Here is a 19,560-nt window from a genome sequence, read left to right as displayed (position 1 = left end):
CGCACACACACACACACACACACACACACACACACACGCTCGCACGCCCGGGCACAGACATGCCGGTGTACCTGTCTGGGACGATCCGGGGAGATTTCATCACTCTCCCCAGCCGCCATTGCTCGTTAATTGAGGAAATAAATCTCTTGCATTGTGTCAGGTGGCGACCGCACCGTGCACAGCCCAGGTAGCTCCCAAAGGAGGACTCTGGGGGTATTGGAAAAGAGATGAGCTCTCTCTCCCGGCCAGGTCAAGCTGATGCGGAAATGGGTAAAGGTGTGTGTGCGCGTGTGTGTGTGTGTGTGTGTGTAAGCAGCCGAAGGGAAAAGCTAGCAGGATATTGCTGTTTCAGCGATCAGTCTTTCCATATGGAAGACAGAGTTCTGTACTCTGTGTACCCTTAAATATAGTCTAGTGTGACAAATCTTTAATTGTATGTATCATGTACTTGCTAACAAACACAAGGAAAAGCGGTATGCTAGCATATGGCTGTTCTGTTTTTCAGTCCTTAACTGTGACTTGCATGCTTTATTGTGGATGCAAGTAAAATGTGCTTGTGTGTATGACAGAGAGACAGAGAGAGGGGAGGAGAGAGACAAAGCAGGATGGAAGAGAGGAATGAGTCAGGTATGGAGGAAAATCCCCAGAGGGCCATGCAGTTGGAATGAGGGGCCGGAATGAGGTTAACCCATCTGACCCCGGGATCGGGGATGCGGGTGAGTGGGAGGTGCCAGTTGGTGCCGGTGGGATAAACGGCTTCCAAACACACTCTGTCTGGCCTGCTTCCGAAACCCTTCGAACCCATGCACAGCTGGAGGCAGACGGGTTCGAGCGCTTTCGATCGTATTTCCACGAACATCTGTACCTCTTTTCAATTAAGATTTCACATGTGAAACACACGCACAGTTAAGGCGGTCACCCTGCTCTGTGCTGCAATGGTTTACGTTAAACCGTGCATTGAAACAATCCTTCAAATTCGTTACTGTCTGAGCGCTGAAAGGACGTTTATCCACCTATGAAAATAACAGCGCGTTGACAACTCAATAGCTTTTCAGATGTCTTTTTCTGTGTTTTTTTTTTTCTTAAAAAAACACATTTGAAGTCTTTTGTGTTCTTGGTGCTCCCTGCGTTAACATTTCAAACCTTGTTTTTTTTTTTTTTTATTGGTGATCTTAATAATCACCCCGACACCCGTCAAGCTTTCACATGAAACAATGCGCTGAGCTCCTTGAACTCGACATCAATAAGCTTAAAATGCGCGTCGCGCGCACCGCTCCGGTTTACACTTTTATGCTAATGCTGTCCTTTGTACTCTTGGGTATGAAAGGTGTTATTGAATCTTATTTCGCATTATTTTGGTTCAGGGGATAAATCTATCAAAGGGTTCAAATTCAATAAGTTGTGTTTTTTTTGTTGTTGTTGTTTCATATGTTCGAAATTTTAATTAAGTTTCGATTCAGACGAGGACGGTGTTTTTTTTTTCCTTCCTTTTTTTTTTGAGCCACTACTGACAGAATAGCAATCCCTCTGAAGTTAGCGGGTGCAGCCTTTGAGGCTGTCAATGGCGGCGTTCTGTTTAAATGGCGTGAGTCGTCTTCAAATAAAGGCAGAATATCTCAGGTATTTCAGGGAGGGGGGGGTGTGGGTGGGTGGGGAGGATTCCGTGGCCTTCCAGAAACAGAGGGGGTGGTTTGGGACAGGATTTTACTCTGAACCCACCTTACCCCCCCCTCAGGCCAGAGAGATGTGCTCCCACCTCCCCTACTTTGGTCCCCTGGGTTAGAATTTATGGCCCACTTTTATAACCCAGGGACACATTAGCTGAAGACGATCTGCGGACAATGGAGTCCATTGTCTTCAGAGATCCACAAAACAAAAATAAAAGGACAGACGGCACGCCTGCCCTACAGCCACTTAGTGTTTTTTTCATTCACTTTTTTGGGGGGGAATTCCATTCAGTATTTTTGGAAACCTGTTTCTTTTTCAGCTTTTTTGCATTTTGTATTTTTGTCTTTATTACTTTACAGTTACACAGACTGGAAATCTTCAAAACATGACTGAGACCATGATATACACGTGTAAAGCAGGCCAATGTTCGTGTTTCATTTAAACTGGTTTAGCAGAGTCTGGGTAAAAGGTTCACCTGTAAGAGTGTAAAATTACTATGGCGCCTTGGCCAGGGGCCAGAATCATTCCAAAAGCGACGGGGACAAGGCGGCAAGGACCGAAGCTGCATGGTGGCACTGCATGGTGGTCTCTCTCAGGTTGAAAAAACACTCTTCCACCTCAATCTGAATCCCTTCTTCCTCACCCCCTCTTTGTCTTCCTTTCCCAGCACTGCCCTCTGAGCACTGGCAGTGAATTGGCAGGGAGATCAATCAAACACGTGGTTAAAAACAGCCCACCTTGAGAAGGGGATGTCCTCTGTAATTTGGCACTGACTATTTTCCCTCACAGCTCGCATGTCCTGTTAAACTTAACTCCGATAATGCTCTGGTGCACTGACAAGGCCTCGCTGAGGAAAAAGCCATTTCACCTGTGGCACCTGTATGGCCCAATTGGCTTTCATTTCACCTTTTTCTGGACAAGCAGGGAGATCTCGTCCTTCATTGATTTATTATTTTCGCTGATCTGGATTATGAAGGCTGGGTTGTTAGAGTCTGAGGTAGATTATTAAGGTCTGAGTCTTTTGCTTTAAGGCCTGATAATTTTAGGTTATTAGAGTCTAAGGGTGTTGGGTTACTACAGCTTGAGCATATAGGGTAATTACAGCCTGAGAATGTTGGGTTATTAGAGCCCAATTGTCTTGGGTAATTATCATTACAGTTCGATAGTGTTGCGGTTTTGTAGTTATCTTGTGGATTATTAACATCTGAATGCCTTGGGTTAGCAGGGCCTGAGTGGATGGATTAGTGGAGTCTGAGTGTGGTGGTTAGCAGAGAATGAGTGTGTGTATTAGTGGAGTCTGAGTGTGGTGGTTAGCAGAGACTGAGTGTGTGTATTAGTGGAGTCTGAGTGTGGTGGTTAGCAGAGACTGAGTGGGTGGATTAGCAGAGTCTGAGTGTGGTGGTTAGCAGAGACCGAGTGTGGTGGTTAGTAAGGCCAAAGAGTGGGGATTACCAGGACTTTAGTCTGGTGGTTAGCAGGGCCTGTGCACACGTGTTAGCAGAGTCTGATTGTTTCAGGTTCCTAGAGTCTGGATGTCACCTCGTTCTTTCAGAGGTTAAAGCTTACACAAGTAGGACAAAGGGAGTGAAAGGCCTCTTTGTTCTTCTTTGTGTGGGTTTTATTTTTGAGAACACAAATTCAATCATATTTGACCTCAGTGACGCCCCAAAATTAGGGTGGGTGTCCAGGTGTCAGATTTTGGCAGGGTTGAGACAGACAAGACTGTTTTCAATTAAATGATCCATCAAATATTTTCACACACACGCACACAAAGACACACACAGACACACACACACAAATGTTCAGGCTCGCAAGTGTGTAGTAACAATACTTACAAAGAGCTCACAAATCCTACTTTGCCCGAAGGCGGCGTATCTCATTAAAAAAACTTAACGTAGTTGATTCTCTGACAGTGTCTGTCTGGAAAGGCATTCACACACAGACTGGATATAATGAGCACTCTATGTCCACCCAAACAGGTCTTTCAAAGAAAAAAAAAATAGGTTGGCTTTCTATATACATACAGAACAAAAATACATTGCCGGTGTCATTGCCCATATCAGTGTCTGCACTTTGTTTTCAAACGCAAACGGGGAGGGGGGTGGGGGGTGGTAGAATTGTGGTGCAACAGGCATCATGGCCGGTGTGTTATTTATTATGTAACGTGCAGACAGGGAGGTAACCAACACCGCGCTGCGGACAATAGGCGCACTTTTATTAAGGGACGTATTCCGTTCCTCGTGGAAAGGGGAGCGGGGGCGTACCTGTCGGCAGTGGTCGGGATCCCATGCGAACGCCTGGCCAGTCGCGAACTCTCGGGATCGGGGTAGCGTTAACCCCGTGCACCCCCCGCCTCAAACCCCCCCGCGCCCGTTCCATTCTCCGGTTTCAGTTCTGGGAAAGGAAAAAGAAATGTCTCCGTGCATTAAAAACCATCCCCGTCCACTGCAGTCATTTGCACACCCCCCCCCAACACACACACACACACACACACGCACACACACACATGCACACACCCGCACATCCACCCCACCCCTCAGAACACTGGTGCAGAGTTTTACATTTTTGTCATTTTCCTTTCAACAAGATAAATATGCTCTGGGGCCTACTGTTGAGTTTGAAGATCAATCATTAAGGCTTTTGAAAGCTTGGAGTCGACGCGTTCTCCAAAATGGCTTTTCGGAGCCGCGTGTTTACACAGCATTACCATATATTAAGCTCGTTTTGCGAATGCATTATTTTTTTTTTATACTGATCTCCAAAATGGAGAAAAGGGATACTGTAGATATCCAACCCTAAGGGGACATCCTCTATTCTTGCCATTGGTATGCATTTGAGTCGATCGGTCCGCCGGCCCTAGCCAACTTCGTATCCCTGCCCCAGGAGGATATAAATACGTTCTTTTCTTATCAGCCTTTGAAACAGGGATTTTTTTTTTGCAACATCAACGCCACAGTGGCGTTTTTTCTTCTTCCGCAGCCTGGACAGTGTACATCCACCAGGCTTGTTTAATCTGGTTCCTTCACACCTCTGGCGGAGATAACGCTGTGTATCTGTAAATGAATCCCTGCTGTCCCTGCTCCCCGCACCCCCTCCGCATACACACACATACGTGCACACACACACTCACGCGCCAGATTGCCATCGTGAATCTCGGATGCCCGCCCCTGGGCTACCAGCCCTGACCGCATCCACGGAGAGATCCCACCGCTTGCGACCCCGCCCGCTCCCGCGGGGCGAGGCCCGAACGCGGCCCACGTGGAACATTCCCGCAACGTTCCTGCAACGCTGATTGGATGTCACAAGAGTGTTCCAATGGGCAAAGGTCACAGCTGTATCACAGGGTTTTTGTGTGCGTGTGAGATACAGCTGGAGCTTTCGTTCTCAAGTCTCTCCTCAATGCCCACAGAGGTATTATGCAGGTTGAGTTGATAGCGAGTCGGGATGTATTGGTCGAGATGGCATGCATTTCTCTGGCGTTTCTCTGGCAAGCGTACAAGCACACACTGGCTTCTCACCCCCGATAAGTGGCCACATGATCTCTTGAGGAAGAGGATGGTTTAAATTCTACTCTGGAGGTGTCCTCACTGCCATTGGACGCCTCCAGACATCTCTAACTGCTGTGGTGTTGTCACGTAGGCCTCTGAAACCAGCAAAACTGCTTACATCCAGCTATCATGCAGATACACGCCTTTAGCCTAGCCCAATATGATGCACAAGGCAAATTACTTACAGGTACAAGCATTCCTGGCAATACTGTTATTCTGCCGAGTCAGATGTTTTTAAAAATGAAGATGTTTCTCTCCCTTGTAATCAGTGCAACTGAACAGTACCATTTATTAGTATATATATATATATATATATATATATATATATATATATACATATATATTTGGTTGCATGGGATGGGGAATGTTCTAAGACACAGGCACAGTGAACCTGTCTTGAACCCCATCCAAGGAGACAAGCCCATGGCACACGTGCGTTTTCACCTTGTCATTCCATCCGGGGGCGGGAACCTAGGGCACGAATAATGACAAACGGCCACGGAGGGGAAAAGAGACATAAAACTGAAAACCCCCCGAAGGACCTGGTGTCCCTTTCACCTCGGAGGAGGATGAGCAACACGCAAGCAGGATTTTTTTTCCCCAGAAAGGGAAACGGAACTGCCGCGACACCCCGTCACACGTGCCGAAGAGCGCCCGCTTGGCGTGAGGTTGACACCGTGTTCTCGGCTCTCAAAAAAAAGATCACTGTAGCGATACAAGTGATACACGTCATACCAACTGCAGGCATTGTTGTTGACTTGGAAGGGAGTTCATACTGTTCATTGCGTATGGTGACATTTTTCATTTTTATTTTATTTTTATTGCAATTCAGAGTCAGAACGAATGAGAAGCCTTTGACTTTTTTCTCCTTTCCCCTCAAACTAAAAAAAAAATCAAAAGGAAAAGGGATGTGCAAAGCATGAGAGAGCCCGTGCTATCATGAGATTCTACTATAACAGCAGTGCATCGTGGGTATGCTCATGATCTTGACATGATGATGATGATGACAGTTGTGACGATGGCGACGATGATGACGATGTTGATCTTTTGTTTATCGGTCCTTGCAATTAATCTTCCCTGACAGAGAGGATTCTTTGAATAGCGACAGTGATCGATGGTGATAGTGCGGAGATGTTTTCATTGTAAAGAATGTTCTTGTGATATACTGCTTTGGAACATAATGTATAGACCTTAAGAGGTGTCTATATAACTGCCATTGTTTTTTTTTTTTGGTGGGAAAAAATCACTCCCAATTTTCATTTCGTAAGCATGCCTTGTTCATTTGCTTAGTGAATGCCTTAATCCAAGGAGATGTAAACAGCTTACAGTTCACTTACTTGACACAAGTGTGTGTTTGCTGAAGCTGTTTAGGGCTGGTGATTTCAGTTGAGGCCTTACAGTAGCAGCCAATCTAGGTTAGGAACCTATGATGTTCCGCCCTCAAAATAGCACCCCTTGTAGTTCCTGAACCTTTAACATTCAAGACCGCAGCTCCACCTTCCTACAAAGTCAGAGAATTCAGAACACTGGTGTCCTCAGCTTGTGGACCTGCAACAGATTTGGGTCATTTGGTTGGGTTGATCTTTGGCTACGGTGGCTGGGTGATGGTGACAGTGACAGTGACACAGCGCTGGACCCTGTCCCTCCCCCGGGGATGACAGAAGGGCCTCTGACGTTACCTCTTCCACCCACGCTGCAAACGCAGATCATGGCTGTGTTGTGTTAGTGAGATAAGATATAGCCCAGATCAGGAATACCTGCGCAGATACCTGTTGGAGTACCTTTGGATAGCAAATAGTTCCAGATCAGGGGCACCTCTGCTTTCGAGGGAGGAAGCAGGAGAAGACACAGGCCTCATTATCTCCCAATGACAGGCACAAATTAGGACTGTCTGTCTGTGGCCCGCACGCATGAATGGAGGTGAGGGCCCTCTCTGCGGCCCTCGCCCCGGCCCGGGTAACCCGAACCCCCGGCTGAGTTCGACATGGGCGGCTCTAATTGACCATAATGCGGGCCCCCGGTCTCCAGTGCCTCCAGTCTTGTAATTACAATAATGGGGGGCGCCCAAGCCAGGGGTCAGTGGGCAGTGACCACTCTGTGAGCGGAGCTCTGGAGGGGGGGGGGAGCTGGGTGGAGAACAAGGGGGCCTTTTGGGCTGTAGGTAGGGGCCTCTGTGGCCGCTGGTAATGGACGTAGTGACAGTCATGTCTGGGGGCGGGGGGCGGGGGGGTTTGCCACGGTGGTGACAGACGTGGTGCCAATAAAGAATGCCCAATGTCCCCCCTGCAGCCTCCCCTTGGCCCTGGGCGTGGGTTGGCCATACGTGCTGCTGCGTGGCAGACCCGCCGTAGACACCCCCCCAACCCACCCCCCAACAATACCATCCCGTTTCCAGGTAGCGGGTTACATATAATTGACCCTCGGTCTTTTGTGTGAGTAATAGCTGTGCGTTTCAGAAATGGAGTCGAATCGGTCACGTGACGCAGGGACGCTGAAAATGGGGTCTTTTCGGCGACGTTTGTTCTGAGAACTCCTTGTGTCTAATGGCCATCTGTGAGACGCCAGCCCCCTCCAAGTGAAAATATCAACGGACATCATGCACAGACTTTTTGAGGGGATCCTTGGCTACGTTTCAGGGCTTCTTCGGGACGATTAAGACCTCGGTGTCAGCCCATCTGTGAAGCTGACAGTGTGAAGAGAGGTGATATTCACACAGACAAAAGGGAACTGTGGAAGGAGCATAAGCTGGTATGTATTCACTCAGAACAGGTGACAGTGATACAAAGCAGTGCCCTGTGCATCACTGTATCTGTGGCCTCACAAGAAAAAAAAAACCTTTGAATCAATACTGGCCAAAGTGCTTTAGGAGAAAGTGGAATCATTGTTATTTTAAGAATTTCATCTAGTGCGCATAGACACACAGAGACACACAGACAGACAGACACACACACACACACACACACACACACACACACACACAGTGCCTTGGTGGATTCCTCTAGGCTGCACTGTCAGGAAGAAACGTCTCAAGAGTAAATGTGAATGTCACTCAGTCCTTCTCAGTTCTGTGTTTCACACTGTGGGTGGAGCGTGATTGGCTGGATTGCCCTCCTGTGGGCACTTCTTATTGGTCCCACTAAGGGACTGCAGGATCACATGACAGAGAGAGAGCCTTGTAGCTTGCCAGCACTCCAACCATGTACTGGTGCAGAATTTGTTAAAGGATCACAGCTAACATGAAATATACACATATGTACAAAATAATACATACACTTGGCTGAACTAACCTCATAATTATTTTGAATATCATCGATTAGAAAAGATTAGAACTTTTGTCTGTTGAGCAACGGGGATATTAACAGTATTCGCCTGTTTACCAAATGGAGGTTTGGTCAGATAATTTGGTCAGGTACGATTTCAAAAAGAGGCAAAAGACAAGAAGAGAGAGGGAGATTTGGAGGGAGGCATGAATCCGTGGGCCCTCCAGAGCCGAGATTAGAGCGCGCCGGCAGCCCACACACTTTGAAGGTCGGTTTTACGACGTCGTCCATCACGGGCTCCCTTTTGGCAGTGTAAGGCAGTGGGCCCCCCCCTTCTCGGCTCCACCCTCGCCGTTTCGGCTCAATCGGCGCCTGGGAGAGGCCTTTGTGCAGGCCCATCTCCTGTGGTCACACGCCGGCCACTGGCGCTCTGGCTTCTTTTGGGAAACGCTGATAGCCCGCAATAATTCAATTAAGCGGCCCTTGTACAAGGGAGGGGTAATTAAATGGGAGGGAAGATACACACACACACACGGCCAAAGTATTTTGTAATTTAAGAGGCTTACTCTGAGTGTGACTTAAATGCGACAACACAAATGTGGCGGTTAGCGTTGGGATTTCATCTCGGGCAGCTCGATTAAGATTTACTTAAAGAGGAAAGAAAACACAAGGGGAGTGTGTTCGCCTCCTGCCCCCTCTCTGTCATAGAAGGCCGCGGGTGTCCTCTTCTAGAATGAGGCTACCTCTCTCTTTCGGCCTGTAACGAGGCTCGTCTTCTGTCATGACTTTTGTTGCTTCTCCATGACAACGGAGTGGTGCCTGGCAGTGAAGAGGCAGCCACGCTTAAAGTTCTGAGGGGCTTCCGTGAGGGAGGATCTCCTGGTCCGGCGTCACCCTGCATTGGAATTAAGGGATGGTGCTTCACATTTCAGCCTGATGCATTCAAGGAACATGAGGGGCAGGGACAGTCATGCATATAGTCTCTGTTAGGGACTCATCACAACAGAGTTGCTCAGAAGACTAAAAAGGCTTGTTAGAAAGAGTTTGAAGGGGTTTGTGCATGTCTGCGTGTGTATACATTCCTGCGTGTGTGTGTGCATGTTTTTGTCTGGGGTGGGGGGATGAGGGGGCTGGGGCGCATGAGGAGGTTTAGAAAGGTGTGATGGAGGCATGATTAGAGGAGGTGGACGTTTGGACGGAAGTGCAGACAGTTTCAGAGGCTGCAACAGTGGTGGAGAGAGTTTTAGAGGCTGGGACAGAAATAAAAATACAGGTTTAGAGGCTGGCACAGGTGGAGACAGGGCCTCTGTGCCAAGAAATGACAGTGTAGCTGTCTGTGGCCCACGATGAAATGTAACAGGACCCTTGTCCATCTCCTATGCTGAATCCCAAGCCCACCTCCTATGCCTCACTCATGAGGGACGAGCAAGATGTAATTAAGGGCACTATACAAAAAAAGTCCCACTTGAACTTTGATCGCGCAGCTCACGAAGACGCGTCACCCTGAAACAAAACTCCCCTTGATTGTTTGTTTTTTTTGTGACATTTCATTAAAGGAACAAATCTTAGAAGTGAAAGATGCGGACGAGTGGCTGGGAGGGGGAGCGGGAGCCGAAAGGCGGGTTTGGGGGGGGGGGGGTATGGGGGGGTTGGTTGTGAAGCGGGGATGATTGAGCGCGTCGGCCCGCCGTTGGATTTCCCGTCGTTTGAAATGGAAAAACGGAGAACATTTGAGGATTACGGTGGATTGGCAGGCCTGTAGGAGCGCAGCCGTTATCTTTACCACAGTAATGTGAGGTATGTTAATCGACACTGAGAGGGGATGACTGCTCTGCGCTCCGAGAGCGAGCAGCAAGCAGGAATCAGCCCCACCGCAGGAGAGCAGGGGCATGATGGGAAAAAAAATGCATATCTGCAGGTGACAAAAAAATAGAAAACTGCTCCTTGTAGGCTAATCAAATGCGTGTGTGTGTAAGGGTATTTGCATGTGTGTGTGAGTGTGTTTTTGTGTGTGTTCGCGATCATGTTTGACTCCCTCTAAGTTTTGGTAAACTTTACAGCATATGTTGACCTGGCGTGAAACTGCCAGTCCGGGTTTAGATTGGAAGTCACCGATATCGAAAGCTGGCAGTCAATGCTGCAGTCATGCAGCGTCTTTCTGAGATGGGGGGGGGCTGGGGATTTTTGAGGTCTGGAAACAATGGGTCCTCACAATGACCGATGACCACGCGCACTAGGTCCAACCCATGGCTGGAGACTGTGGCGAGCACTCTTTGGGCATGCTCAGTACAGGATTCCTGGGTGTGAGGGGGGCGAGGTAGAAGTTGCAGTTGTGATCTGATAAGCGGAGCTGCAGGGTACTGCTGTTGCAGAGGGATCTGTGCCCTTATGCAACACACACACACACACACACACAAATACAAACATATAAACACATTTAAAGTACATTGTATAACTTGTCTTTAACTCTATCTGCCCAGTGCCGGCCAGAAGTAGATGGGCCCCCCCTCTGAGCCCGGTTCTGCTCAAGGTTTCTTCCTGATAGGGAGTTTTTCCTCGCCACTGTTGCCTTAGGCTTGCTCTCAGGGGGTCTCAGGCCTGGGAACAATGTAAAGCTGCTTTGTGACAACATGTGTTGTGAAAAAGCGCTATACAAATAAAAATGAATTGAATTGAATTGAATTGAAACACACACATATACACACAAACACACAAAACACATACAATTATACAAGCACACACACACAAAGGCACACACATACACAGAAACACACAGACATACACACACACAAACCTTTTGTATACAATATTTATTTCATTTACATAACGGGGCAGTGCACAATAATCAACATCAGCAATTGTGTCAAAGTGACAGATTTAGTTACACAGCTAAATTTTTCATTTAGTTTCCCTTGGCAGGTGAACATGGACATATAACAAAATAAAAGTCACAAAATACAAATATGAAATGGTAGATGAAATAAGGGTCCAATGTAAAGAGAGTGCAGCCACAATTACCTTCAGTCAGGTTTTACGCCCAGTTTTGAAAGCACAGTAATTGGTTTAAATCCCGATTCCTTCTCCCAATACCTTTACTCTATTACAATCTTTGTGATCTGCTTTTTAAAGTATATGTTTAAAGAACTTTTTTTTAGACTCAGGGAGACCTCCTGCGTTCCTTTCTTTCACATATAAACCATTTAATGTTTGCCTTTGACTGAAATTTTAAAAATCCTGTCGTGTCGCGGGCCTCCTTCTGCCTCTTCCTTTGACTGCCTCCTCACCTTCCCCGATTAGCTGGGTCACTTGGAGGTAATGTTTTCATTAAAACATACCTGAGAGGCCGACCTCGACATTAACGTAAACAAAGGCTTTGTGATGCGGACACCTGAAATTCCTCAACCCTCTTGCCTCGGCTCCGCCAGGCCTGCGCCGAAAGAAAAAAAAAAGGTGAACTGGGTTGGTCCGCCCCCCCGCCTGGTTGCGTGCGCGTGTGAGTGTGTGTGTGTGTGCATGTTTTACGATAGCTATTTAGAATCAGATAATGCTGTCTGTTGTGTGAGGCAATGGTGTTTCTCTGTTATCTCCCTTCTTGTGTTTTGGCTGTTATCAAACGCACTGGAGTTAGGGGTTTAACCTGGTCGAGGAATTCAGGTCTGTCACGTGAAATTTTCACATTTTGTGGCCAAAATATAATGGCCTGCCTGATGCTGGCCGGTTTAAGAATGACTGCGGTTACCGGGGTGATTTGACAGAAGGTAATGATTCCTTGGTCATTCTTAAAGGAAAACGCTTGCCGTTCAGGATGTGGCCCAGTAACCCAAGTTTCTGAGCTATTCCTCGTGGACGCCAGGAGTGGGACATGCTGCCGTTGTCTGAACTGTGTGTGACATTTGTGCGGTTTACAGCATTTTTTTACTTGCTTGCTTTTCGGCCTGAGTGCGCAGAGGACGAGGAAGAGTAAGAGGCCAAATTCTGACGACCCGCATGAGGCCTGGTGACTGCTGACGGCACAAGAGGGGAGTGTTCTCCCCCTGAATTAATGAAAAAAAAAGCCAAAAAAACAATTTTCACTTCAGAACATCTGCATAGCTCCATTAAGAGCTGAATTATTCAGCAGTGTCACATGCTGAATTTTACCATCGGCAGATAAACTTAAACTTAATCCCACGCCGAATATTATTTTCCATTAATCTCCTGTTCAGACTAAATTCCCATTTAATTCCAGCAAGTATCCGTACATACCTCTCCAGCTTTATCAATCTTAAAATTAATTCCTATTAACATATACAGCTTTATTAATTTTATGAAAGCTGGGTGAGACAAATATTGTGTGTGGTATGGCTTTTTGTGCATGCAGGCCTATTCATTTGTAACTAAGATATGGTTGTTTGTATCCATGCAAGGGACTGTTGTCTTTGTAGCTTGTTAGCTCAACCTGCTTATTACTGTCTTGTTTTATGTATTTGGGTTGGCTTATAAATTAAAGCGAAAAGGACAAGGTGTCATATCAATCAATATGATTCAGAGCTGTCTTTAAAAGAAGGCTGTGAGCTCTCCGGCAGAATTAGGCGGAGGGTCTGAAGACTTGTTAAAGGGAATTAGGATGCCCCCTCCTTCCCCAAAACGACCCCCCACCCCTCCCCACCCTATCCCCTCAGAGGGAAAGAGCACCTTCCTCTACTCTAATCACACATTAAATCCAATTAAAACTTATTATGTTTATGTTAAAAGGAGAGGGGAGATAAATTCAGGCTGTTAAATGTTATGGGGGAAAAGGGGGGGGGTTTGGAGGAGTTGTGTGTGTGTGTGTGTGTGCATGTGTGTGCATGTGCGTGCGTGTGTGTGTTATTTCCCTGGGCGGAGGAATCCCTGTCCAGATTAGCTCCCTCTCCGCGGGGACTGGAGCTGGAAATGCAAACGAGGCCCCGCACGATTAGAATCTGCGCGGAGGAGATAACGGGTTTATGTCGGGTGACAAAGGGCTCTCTGATGGGCCATTAGATGGCACGTCTGTGCCGCTCGCGCCCGCTCTCCATCGGCGGGCTCCATCGGTGGGGCTCTGCTGTGCTGGGGGGGCCCGTGGGGGTGGGGGGGCAGCGGAGAGGCTTTGCCGGTGAAGTGTGCACGGCCAAGGGAAGGCAGAATGAACGGGGGGAAGGACTGACACCAATCACCAGCCAGAGCTCAATAAATGAACACTCCTTTCAGGTCCTGCGCCTAGTGTCTGAGGGAAATGTATACAGTTGACTGTACATCATTCTTCTCTTTTGTCTGTCAATAAATGCTGTTATTTTCCACAAAAAAACAATGTAGATGTTTTATATTACTTTTGCAAATATTTCTCTTTGCTAAACCCCCCCCCCCCCCCCCCCCCACACACACACACACGCACGCACACGACCATTTTTTTCACAAGGTGAAGTACAATAGTTCAGTTAATGGAATAATGTAAATATTGCTTGAAACGGCTTGCAAAGGACGGCCATAAAACTTGTCAAAACAAAAAAAGGCAACTGAAAATGAAGGAGATTGATGTTTGGGAGGTGTAGTTGAGAGATCATACGTTTTCATTGTGGTTTCACCAGAATCCCTGAACAGACTGATGCGAATTCAGATTACCACACATCCACAGCGAGAACACACTGAAAGGAATTTAGAAAATGAAACGAGTCCAAACGTTTATATTAGCGGCATCTGCAATTTCCTCTGACAAGCATTGCTGGACCGACACATTTTAAGGAAATCATGTCACATTTTCCAGTCGTACGGCATGAATGACAAGCACTTAAGAATTTCCTGTAAAAATTCAGCCCGCTGTCATTAAAGGCCTTGGTGTACGTACAGTCAATGGCCACGCAGCCACTTAGAGAATACATACAATGGCTGGTTCCTCCCACCCACTACCTGAGGAATGCAAGAAGGAAGCCAGCTGCCTGGAAACCGCTCTGTAAACAACTGAAGACACAGGCCAAAGAACAGAGAGAAGGTGAGGTCACAGTAGCGGTTCTGTAATTGCTAATTCCAGCCCTTTGTTTCGGGCTTGGGGACTTGCGGGGGAGGGGGGTTTAGCTGTTGGGTATGCAAACGGAGGGAAGGCTCGGACGCCGCGGCCAGCGCCACTCCTGGTCATTAGACGTGTGTCAGTGAACAAAGTGAGGGATCAAAGCGGGCGGCGTGCCGACCGCCGGGGTCGCGAGGCGCGGCCGGGGCCTAATCGGCGGAGGAGGAAACATGTAATGAAAGGCCATTAGGCTGCCAGGAGCCGCCGAGCAGCCGACCGAGAACCCGGAGAAATTGCTTTCGGTTAATGCTGGGGTGGCTTTTTTTTCCTCCCCCCTTTCTTCCTTTTTCCAAAGCCTGTTGTGCATACTGTAGTATAATTACTGGCTCCCATTTATTATTTATTTACTATTTCTGTTCTGTGAGAGTGTTCAGGCCTTTTCAGATCAGAAACGCGGAAAAACGTTATGAGAGGTGGGCACATGCTTGATTGTAGGCCAGTGCTGTGAGGTTTTTTTTAAAAATTTTTTATTCTTCTTCTCTTGTTTAGAGTTGGGACATGTATAACATTGTCTCCTTTTCTGCCGTGAAAAGGAAAACAACCTGCACAGAAGGTGTCATATCCTTTCAACGTGAAAGAAAAGACTGTTAATAAGGCCCACCATGAACCAGTGGGCGCCTTCAGTTCTGCTGGGAAAAGGCTTTGCCATGTCAGCTTTACGACCTGCACTGCAGAAAGAAAAGTGCAGACAACCTTGCTTTTGTTAACTCCTGCTGTTGGGCTAGGCCGTCCACGATGCGTGAAGCTGGACCTGTCAGAGCGTCCCGCATCGTGGACGGGCACAGGCGGTGCATGGCGTACAGTAACCTTCAGGGTTCGAGGCGTGGAATGCACAGTGTGAGAAATGTTTACATCGGTGGGCTCACAGTGGAAAGACCAAAGCAGAAATCCCAGTGACCTCTTTTTATTTGATTTTTTTTCTTTTTTTCAATTCACCTGAAAGTCACCGCTGTTGATGTGAAACCTCTGTGTGGCGTTTCTCATGCGTTACAGTCCCCTTACTCGTAAACATGTCAGGATGGAGTCCTACACTGCGCCGTGTAGGGGAGAGGCGCTGGGGTGCTTCCAGATTCTCGAGTTGCACACAAAACTTGCCAGCGTGCCACACATGTGTACACAATTAATCACTCACACAAAGAATGTTTTGATTGGGTAATCCTTTTACAGGGAACCAGTGTGAATTTCTGTGTGTTTGCGGTGGAGGAGCATAACCTGACCGAGTCATGGGCTCCTGAGATGTTCAGATGCTTGTCACATGACTGAAAGTTAAGGATTTGGGTCAGAATTTGGTTTTGTGGTATGAAGGGGATAGTGGTAAACTTTTTTTTTATTATTTGGGTTTATTTTATCAGTTCTAGGAGAGATGTAGAGTTTGTGTGGTCTTTGGGCCAATGCCAAATACCAATAACATAATCAGCCTCATCAAGGTGGTATACTTACATTTATGAATGATGAATTGTATTTAACTTAAAAGGGCTACCCTTTAGTTAGATCTGTCCCTGTGACCCTGAGTAGATGAGAGTTAGGGGAAGGTAGATGCAGAAAGGCGAGATGGCAGTGATGAGGACTTCCTGTTTGGCATCACTGATGGGAAGAGTGAGTTCCTGCCCCATTTTGGTAATACACCAGTATAACAGCACGGCACGTCTTCTCATCTTGTCATAGGACATCTTCTAACACACTGACTGGCAATGACAAATGGCATATTACATTATATTACAACACAGCATGCCACAGTACATCACAATACAATGTTTTGCATTAAAACACAATCAATTACATGACATCATATTACAGTTGGGTACGTTATATTGCTAAAAATACATTACACTTAAGTATGATACATTACTGCTTTGCATGAACCCATTCCACTCGTTCAGCTAGACAAGTTGCATTGTATACATTGCTTTAATTAGGGTGAGAGTGTTGTCAGGACATGGACTGTTTCACTACACAGAGGTTTCACACTGCACTGTGAGTGGTATCGGTGATTTAGTTATTTTTGTTTTTTTTGGCCTTGCCACTTTGTGTTCAGTTCTTCCCACATTGCATAATGTCATATGACAGGTGCAAACAAGTACTGGCATATTTTGGACCACAAATGACGACAGGATGGATGTGTATTTATACAGGCATAAGTGAAACACAGCGATCTATGCAGATATCCCACATAGCGGGAGAGAGAGAGAGAGAGAGAGAGAGAGAGAGACAGAGAGGGAAGCACACTGTCCCTGTTCCTTTAAGTCAGGTACAGAGTATGAAATATAAAGCCTGTCTTTTCTGGAGTGAGCGGTGCTCAATGAAGCGAAAGCTCCGTGGAAGAGATTGACAGCGGCGCGCAGGGCACCCGGAGCAGATTTATTTAATGCAAATACTGGCCGGGTCTTGAGCTCGCGGTGGCTTTGGGCTGGCGTGAACTCTGCCTGATATCAATGTCCCCAATCCAAAAAAAAAATCCCAGAAATCTAACAGTGTCTTAAAGGCAAGGCAGCCTTTCAGATGGAAATATGTTTCCCTGTCGTCCCCGCAGACAAAAGGTCGAGGCTGCCCTGTGATTACCGCGCAAAGCACACGCATAAAAGAAGGGTGACTGGCACGCCGTAGATCAGCGAGCGGGGCGCTGGGTTAAATGAGATGCTAATCACTCTCGTTCCTCTGTTCACAAACTGATAAGGGAGTGGAGACCACCCCTCGGTCTCCAACCGTAAGATACGGGGAGACAGGCTGCCCCCCCCAACTACACCCCCTACGCCCGCCCCAGCACCCCCCCTATCTTTTCATAAAACATTTCCTCCACGCTGGTTGCGGGTCACCCAGTCTCGTGAAAGCGGTGGTCACGTGGTTCGCCCTTTGCGTTTGGTGGTGAGAGGCCGCTCGGGCGAGGCAGGCCAAGAGCACACGTGGAATTTGGCCTGGTAACGGGGGACTGCAGTCAGAGTCTGTAGGTTGCAGCACACATTTGGGATATGCAAACCAGATGGAAACGTCATCTAAAAGCAGGTGACTGCAACGTTCATGTTTAGAAAGTGCTGCGTGGGAAAACAATGCTCTTTATGTTCTCACTTTTGTTCAGGAGGTTTACACCCGAGTCATCAACAACAGCTTTGTCAAGTGGCACAAGTCACTTCTGAGAGACACTGTCACACCTTTCTCATTATTGCATGTTGTTAGAAATTTGAGAAATGTGAAACCTTACACAGGGGTCACATGTCACATAAAATGTGGAAATTTGTGCTATGCAAAACAGTCAAGCATACTGTGCTGTGTCATGTCTTTTAAGATTTTGAATCAAAAGTCCTGGTTTTGGCCCTGTTAGTATATTCTATGTGTGACTGTGGGTCTTTAACGACTGGCTGTTGTCTCACTCCCACTGACCCAGTACTTCTACACAAGTGGACGCTGGCTCATAGCCAGAGATGGGACATAGCCACTTCCATGTAATGCAGCGTACTACAGGACCTGGCTCAACACACAAGAGATGGAAGCCTCTGGAAACGTTCGCCAGAACAGGTCAAACACACAGAGCATTTTTAAAACTGTGAATTAGCACATATCTCAAAATGTCTGTTAAATTTTTGAATGCTTCACTGTTTTCTGCTATGAGAACAGTGACAACTGTAACTGTGTGCAACGAGAAGTCACACAGGTGTGAGGTAGGTAGAATTGAAAGCTCCCCCTGTGTCTCCAAATGCCCAAAATGAAGATTTTGGGTTGTGTTAGTTCAGCGAGAGAACTGAGAGAGACAAGCTTTTCTTTAACCCCCTGCCCCCCCAACAGAGTGTAACCTGACAATGTGCCCCTATTTACATTTGCTGTAATGCTACAGGTGCTCAGGGTTATTCAGCAAAACAGTGAGCTGTTTTTGCAACCTCACTGGTTTTCAGTGGAGGGTTATGGCCTTTATTCAATTCAACCTGCAATGTGTTTTGTCCTTAACTTGAGTGGGAAATTTCAATAAGTGCGTCTTTACTCTTAATTTGTCTTAATTTCAGCATTTTATAGAATGCATTCTGTGATATACAATTTTTTTTTTTTAAAAAGTGACACTTTTTAACCTGGATTTGTTTCTGAAAACAAGAACAATGCCCGGTGTGGTTAGATGTGATCTAGGCCTCTTAAAGGTTAAATGAGCAAGCTAAATCCCTTCTATGTAATCCCACTGGAAAGGGATGTTCAAACAGGGCCTGGCCGTAGAGAGGTATTGTATTTCATTACAGACACCTGTGACATTTATTTTGCTCACCTCCTGTGAATGAGGATGGCTTACAAATTGAGGGAAGAAAATTGCAAAAGAAGTGTGCGTCTTTCATCATCTGTTAAATATGTAACGATATTTGCTTTCCAGTTCTTCCACAGTAAGGGTGCTTGAAAAAGATCAGGATTCTGATTTTGCCTCCACAAGAGAAGACAAAATTAAAACCAAAAAAAAAAAAAAAATACAAGCTTTGTGAAACAAATGTCAAAAGTTGTCGGAAGTTTGGAGACGGCTAGAAATCAAATAATTAATACTATTAAGGACATGTATATTCATAAAAGAAGAACGAGCTGTGCGCGCGATAAGGACGAGCTGAAAAAAATTGGTGCTTCTGTGGGCCCCGTGCCCAGATATGTAATTTCAATTTCAGCTTCACAACTACAAAAGTGAAGAACACTATTTAATGTGCTGCGTTCTTTGATATTCCGGCGTCACAGAAATTGCTCTCTGGCTGAGCGGGGGTAATTTGTTCTCCGCCTGTGTCTTCCTCCCTCTGTGTTTTTTTTGCTCTGAATTATTAATCAAATTACCCCAAGTAGCTAAAGTTTTCTCCTTGTTTTACTGAAATTATTTTCCCCCAGTCTTCCATCTTTCTTTCATTTTATGGGAATGAAACGAATGGGAAAAAAAACCCTTCGACGTTTTCATTTCTGCAATAGAGCCATCAGGTTAATGACTTACTTTTTTCAATTAAGATAAAGACACACTTATTCCCATGACCTGCAGGCCAGAGTGGAGATCAAACGGCAACTGGGCATTAATTGT

The sequence above is a fragment of the Megalops cyprinoides genome, chromosome 23 (genome assembly GCF_013368585.1).
Source record: "Megalops cyprinoides isolate fMegCyp1 chromosome 23, fMegCyp1.pri, whole genome shotgun sequence".
NCBI lineage: Eukaryota > Metazoa > Chordata > Actinopteri > Elopiformes > Megalopidae > Megalops > Megalops cyprinoides.
Note: the sequence above shows the minus strand (reverse complement) of the source record.